Below are 6,000 nucleotides of genomic sequence, written 5' to 3'. Positions count from 1 at the left end.
GACAAACACTTAACAAAAATTCGGAGAGCAACTTCCAGAGGATCAGGGAGATATGGAGGCGACACCCCAACAGGATCAAGGATATGGCCAAGGAGCAGCCTCACCTGGAGTGGTGCTCTATCAAGGGCGATGCCTCACCTGTAGTAGGGCTTAACCCACGGAGGCGCCCCTCCATTCTCGTGCTCACAAACTGCTGCAATTCAATTCCAACACGGACTTGGCTTACTCCTATACTATAAATACAAATTATAACACATTTTTACATAACTTTGGATATATTTTGGAGACCAAGGGGATGATGCAACTTCATAATTAGTTTTTTTTATTTGTATTTAGTTCATACATATTTTTAGTCGATAATTACAATTTTATGATTAGGATTATTACTGTGTGGCTAAACACCATTTTTTGGGGTTAAAGACAATGACATGAGTACTATTATTTTGAATTAAATTTGTTTAACTTTACTTATTATTATTTGTTGTGTGTTCATCTTTAATATAACTATTTTAAGCATTCATGACCCTTAGAATACATCAATTGTCAACCCTTTGACCTCAGGAGAGGGAATAGGGGATAGATTATGGAGATGAACCAAGTATGATTTTTATTTGTTTATGAAATAAGGAATTCGAATTAGTGTCTAGGATAGGGATGTACTTACATGCGTTACTTCATCTACACGTAGGATGATAGATTAAAGAACTTAATTGGACTATTACATCCGTTCAATGATATAGTTGTCAGGTTCAACTTAGGTAAAGGATTTGAGGTTGGGAGAACATGATCACGCAATTAACCCTATGAATCTACAACAAAGATAAGCAACTTAACGAATGAAGTTCAACAACATTTCATGATTGTTCAAAGAGGTTTAACTCTGGGTTTTCTCCTATAGATTGTTTTAAGATATTTACATTACACATTGTTTACTTTTCTTTAGTTATAAATTACAAACTCTCTTTTTGAATACATTTACATCAATTGAATCTAGATTGTGAACTAAAATAGAATTATTGTTGAATCAAATCTCTGTGGGATCGATACTTGGCATTCATTAGGCCACTTTACTACGTTATAAGACCACGTACACTTATGTGTGCGCTATCAAGTTTTTGGCACTGTTGCTGGGGACTTGAAATTTGTCAACTGTTTATTTTAGTTTTACATTTAGATTTATTTGGTATTTTTATGCTTTCCCTAGGATTTGTGTTTTTACTGGAAACATGTTTTAAGGTTAGAAAGCTGACAAATGATAAGGAGTTGGTCAAACCAAACCCCAAAAACCAATAACACTTCCATCAATAAAGGAGAAACGCAATCTGTCTCCCCAAATTTTGGCAAATAGAATAAGACTAAATAGTTCCTGTTCTTATGTCTGAAGAAAAAGAAGCCCGCAGGACAGTTAGGGAAGTGGTAGTCCCACTTTCGAGGAACTTGACTTCCCCAATTCAAAGTCCGGCTGCTGGGGGGAATTTCGAGTTAAAGAACAACATGGTGCAGCTTCTCATCACCAGTGGACAGTTTGCAGGGCTTTCACACTAGGATCCACAAGTCAACTTGCATACTTTGATTGAGCCTAATGTCATATTCATTCCAACTGTGATCAATACAAATTATGTGAGGCTGATATTTTTTCCCCATTAAATATTTGGGGAAACTAAAAGGTGGTTGAATGCAGAATAGACTAATTCAATCTCATCATAGGACGATTTAGCCAAAAATTTCCTCATTAGATTCTATCCATCTGGTAAGACTGCAAGGCTCCGCAGTGAGATAGTGAGCTTCAAATAGAAGCCAAATGAAAACCTCTATCATGCTTGGAAATGATTCAAGGATCTTCTTAGGGACTTTTCACACCATCAATAGTCCAACGAGATATTTGGTTATACTTTTATAGAAGTACTTGATCACAATATAAAGATTTTACTAAATTCAGTTGTAGGTGTTCAAGTACTGGACTTGAATTATGATGAGCTTTACACATTGTTGAATTGCATAGAACCAGGAAATCCTGAGTGCCATTTGGATACTAGAAGTGCAACAAAAAGAATTACTGGTGTATTGGTAGTGGACCAATACACAGCCTTATTAGCTTAGGTAGTAGTACGAGAAAATATGATAAACACTCAATTCAGCAGCCTAAAATTGGGAGTAGCACAATATGCAGCCATAGTCAATACCATCCAACAAGCTGCAGGTTGGTGAGAAGTGTGCAGTAATAGTGGTCACTTAGCGGCTATGTGTATCTCCAATCCAAAATCAGTGATTTATGTGGGTATAACTCAAAGGTCAAATTATGGTAATGCCTACAACATGAAGTAGAAGACTCAGTGGTGGGAATCAGTCAACTAAAAACATGAAAGAGGTATTGAAGTAGCTTTTATCTAATTAAGCACAGTTGACTACAAACATGAAACATTCACAAGCGGCCAAGAGAAGCTTAGAGTTGGAGATGGGATAGTTACAACAAGCATTGAATAATAAGTCTCAAGGTGGTCTGCCATCAGATATAGAGAATAAAAAACAAGTTATGGAAATAACCTTAAGGAGTGGTAAAGAACTTCAAGAAGAACCTTCAAAGGTAACTAAAGAGGTAGATGTTGAGGAGGTAACCCACAGGTTTTTGAAAAATTTGTTGAAAGATCAAGAAATTCTGAGTACTTGAAAGAAAAAGTCGTTCAAGAAGAAGTGAAGAAGACACCACTACTACCCTTCCCTCAAAGGCAAATTAAAGAAAAAGAGGATGCAATGTGTAAAGTGGTCCACACACTGATTGACTTAGGAGCGAGATTAAATCTAATGCACCCATATTTTTTTACATAGGCTTGGGAAAGCCTAGATCGACCGTGATAGTTTTGCAGCTAGCAGACGGATCTATTTCCTATTCGTACAGAATCATTGAGGATATCCTCATAAAGGTTAGTAAATTTGTTATTCCTTCTAACTTTATTGTTCTTGATTTTGAGTAGACAAATAGGTACAAATTATCTTGGGGCATCCACTCTTAGCAAGTGGAGGAACGTTGATTGATGTTAGAGAAGGCATGCTCAAAATGAGGGTAGATGATGAAGAGATGGTATTTGATGTTTACAAAGCACCCAAAATAATGTCCCACTATAAAGATTTATCTATGATCAATGTTAATGAAGGGGAAATGTTTGGGGCTATTAGTCTATCAAAGACCACTTTGGACTACATGATTGAGCAGCCTAAGCTTCTACTGCCTAAGCCTGCTTTAATGTTAATTGATGATCATGAAAAAGCTAAATTAAGGAATTTGATGCTCTAGAAAATTCATACCTAAGAGGGATAAAGAGTAGAAGAAGATAGACACCAAGCATGAGAAAAAGAAGGAAAAAGAATGACTAAGTCGTTAGTTGGGTCGTGTCGTGATACTAAATTAGGAATTGATTGGGAGGCAACCTAATATTAGTAGATGTGTCTTATTTTTTGTTTTTAGTTTTTGTTTTTGATTGAGTCACAGGTGAATGGGAAGTCTGAATACCAAAACCTGTGCTAAGCATGAAAACAACAAAGTGTGGGGTCCCACTGATCTTATTTATATGTAAAGATTGTACTATCTAGGCTTATAGGCCTCAAGGAGTATTTTTGTCTCTTACTTTTAAATTCACTTTGGGGACAAAGTAGATTTTTAAGTGTTAGGTCAGGGGAAATTCCTAAATTTTTGCAAAATTTAAAAATTTTTGCTGTAAGATATTCTTGTTGGTGTTATTTTTATTACATGGTGTAAGTGTTTTGTTGGTAAATGCATGTTGAATAAGTGAATTGCTACTTTTGAGTTGGGAGTCTAGGATGACACTATTGTGTTGAGCATGTTCCATCTACTTGTAGGTTTTTTTTGTATATTTCTTGTTGCATGTGATGTCTAGAACTTCTCGATGTATGTGCAAAGAGAAATAAATAGTGTTGGTTTGGGAGATGATTTAGGCATTTCTTTGATAGCCTTGTTTAAGACCTTCAATTTGTCCTACCTTTTGTGCATTATACTAGTTAACCCCCATTGAGCCTTTAGCCTTTTATTTGGTAGCCTCATATGTAACCTAATACTCTTATTTTCTAGATCATAATTTGATCCAAAAATCTCCTAAGTACTTTAATGAAAAATAGATTTAGTAAAGAGTTTGAGAAATTGAAGAAGATAAAACTTAAATTGATGCCACAAGGTAAGAGTTATTGGTGGTTTTATTTTATGGGTGGTGGTTGGGAGTGATATAAATGGTGTTAGGAATATTTTCATGATTGTAGAGAATGAAAAAAATTTAATCTTGAATGAATAAACAATACACCCACCATGTTTTTGTGAAAATGCTTAAAAGAGATGGGGCAAAACAAAAGAATAGAATTGACAAAAATGGTGTAAATTAGTTGTTGGAGATTGGTTTTAAATGTATAATAGTGTATTAAAGTGCTTAGAGATGTTAGATACTATTCCAAAATAGTTCCTACCCGTCCCTTAACCTACATTACAACCAGGAAAAGACCTAATTGATCCTAAGTTCATCATTCTAATATTAGTAGAGCACTACACTAAGGGCAATCCTATGGTTCATTTTGTGTTACTTGTGAATTCCTTGTGAGAGTGAGTGTAATTTGATTCTTGTACCCATGATGTCATAAATTTCTTAATTGTGAGTGATTAAGGGTAACTCTCTTGTTTTGAGGAGCACATGTTTGATGAATGTGGGTGATTTGTATGACGTCCTTGATTGAATTATAAGCATGATTTTTCCATATAGATGAGTAAATTCTTGAGGTTAAGATGTTTGGGAGTTGTGTTCATAAGCTCTCAATTGTGTTTGTAACATGCTTCGTGTAGATACTTGCATTCCGTGTAGTCATTGTAGTGCTAGCTTGAGTTTCTTGCATGTAATTGAAGTGTAGATTCTCCAGCTGATGATGATTATAATTAAGAATTTTTCTAGGATGAACAAGGCATTAAGTGTGGTGTGGTGATGTTGGGACTAATTATGCATTCTAGCATCACTATTCTAGCCCTTTTAGCCTTGTTTTGAGGTTGATTTGTATGCTATATGAGTTGAATATGAGATAAATGTGCATCAAAGTATTAAATCATGTTTTTATGATGTTTAAAGGGAATATCAAACTATTTTGTAACTAAAAGATTCATTTAGAGTTTAACTCGGAAGACTAGCGTTACTAACTTAAGTTAGGTGCTTGTCTAGTTGATCCCACTGGATTCTAGTGTGTTTAATGAGGTTTTTACGGTTTAAATATGTGATTATGAGTCGAATAACTTGTTGGTATTGATAAAAGTTCAATTTGAGTGAGTGTACAGATAGAAAAATAAGTGAAATATCAATGCTAACTAGCTTAGTTTAGCTCTTCTTTTGATTCATCGTTATGAGAGTACGTTGTGTTTGTTTTCTTATTTGTGGTGTATGATTTTGTAGGATTCTTTGGGATATGAATATGATGTTATTTTGATGTTGAAAAGGCTTTAAATCTATAGGAAATACACCCCAATTCAAGGGATGAATGATTGGAGGACCAACACTTAACACAAATTATGAGAGCAACTTACGGAGGCTCAGGGTGATATGGAGGTGATGTCCCACCTAGATCAGGGATATGGACAGGGTGCAGGCTTACCTGGAGTGGTGCACTAGCCAGGGTGAAGCCTCACCTACAGTGGGGATCAACCCAGTGCGGCACTCCCTAAATTCCCGTGCTCACAAACTACTGCAATTCAATTCCAACACGAACTTGGCTTACTCCTATACTATAAATACATGCTATATCACGTTTTTTACTTATCTTTGGACATATTTTGGAGATCAAGGGGATGCTACAACTTCATAGTTAGGTTTATATTATTTCAATTTAGTTCATAGATATTGTTAGTAGTTAATTATGATTTTGTGATTATGATTATGACTATGCATGGCTAAATGCCCTTTTCTAGGGTTAAAGCCAAAGAAATGAGTACTATTTTTTTAATTAAATTCTTTTAACTTT

The sequence above is a fragment of the Capsicum annuum genome, chromosome 6 (genome assembly GCF_002878395.1).
Source record: "Capsicum annuum cultivar UCD-10X-F1 chromosome 6, UCD10Xv1.1, whole genome shotgun sequence".
NCBI classification, from domain to species: Eukaryota; Viridiplantae; Streptophyta; class Magnoliopsida; order Solanales; family Solanaceae; genus Capsicum; species Capsicum annuum.
The sequence above is the reverse complement of the archived record's forward strand: the minus strand, read 5'-3'. Positions refer to the sequence as shown.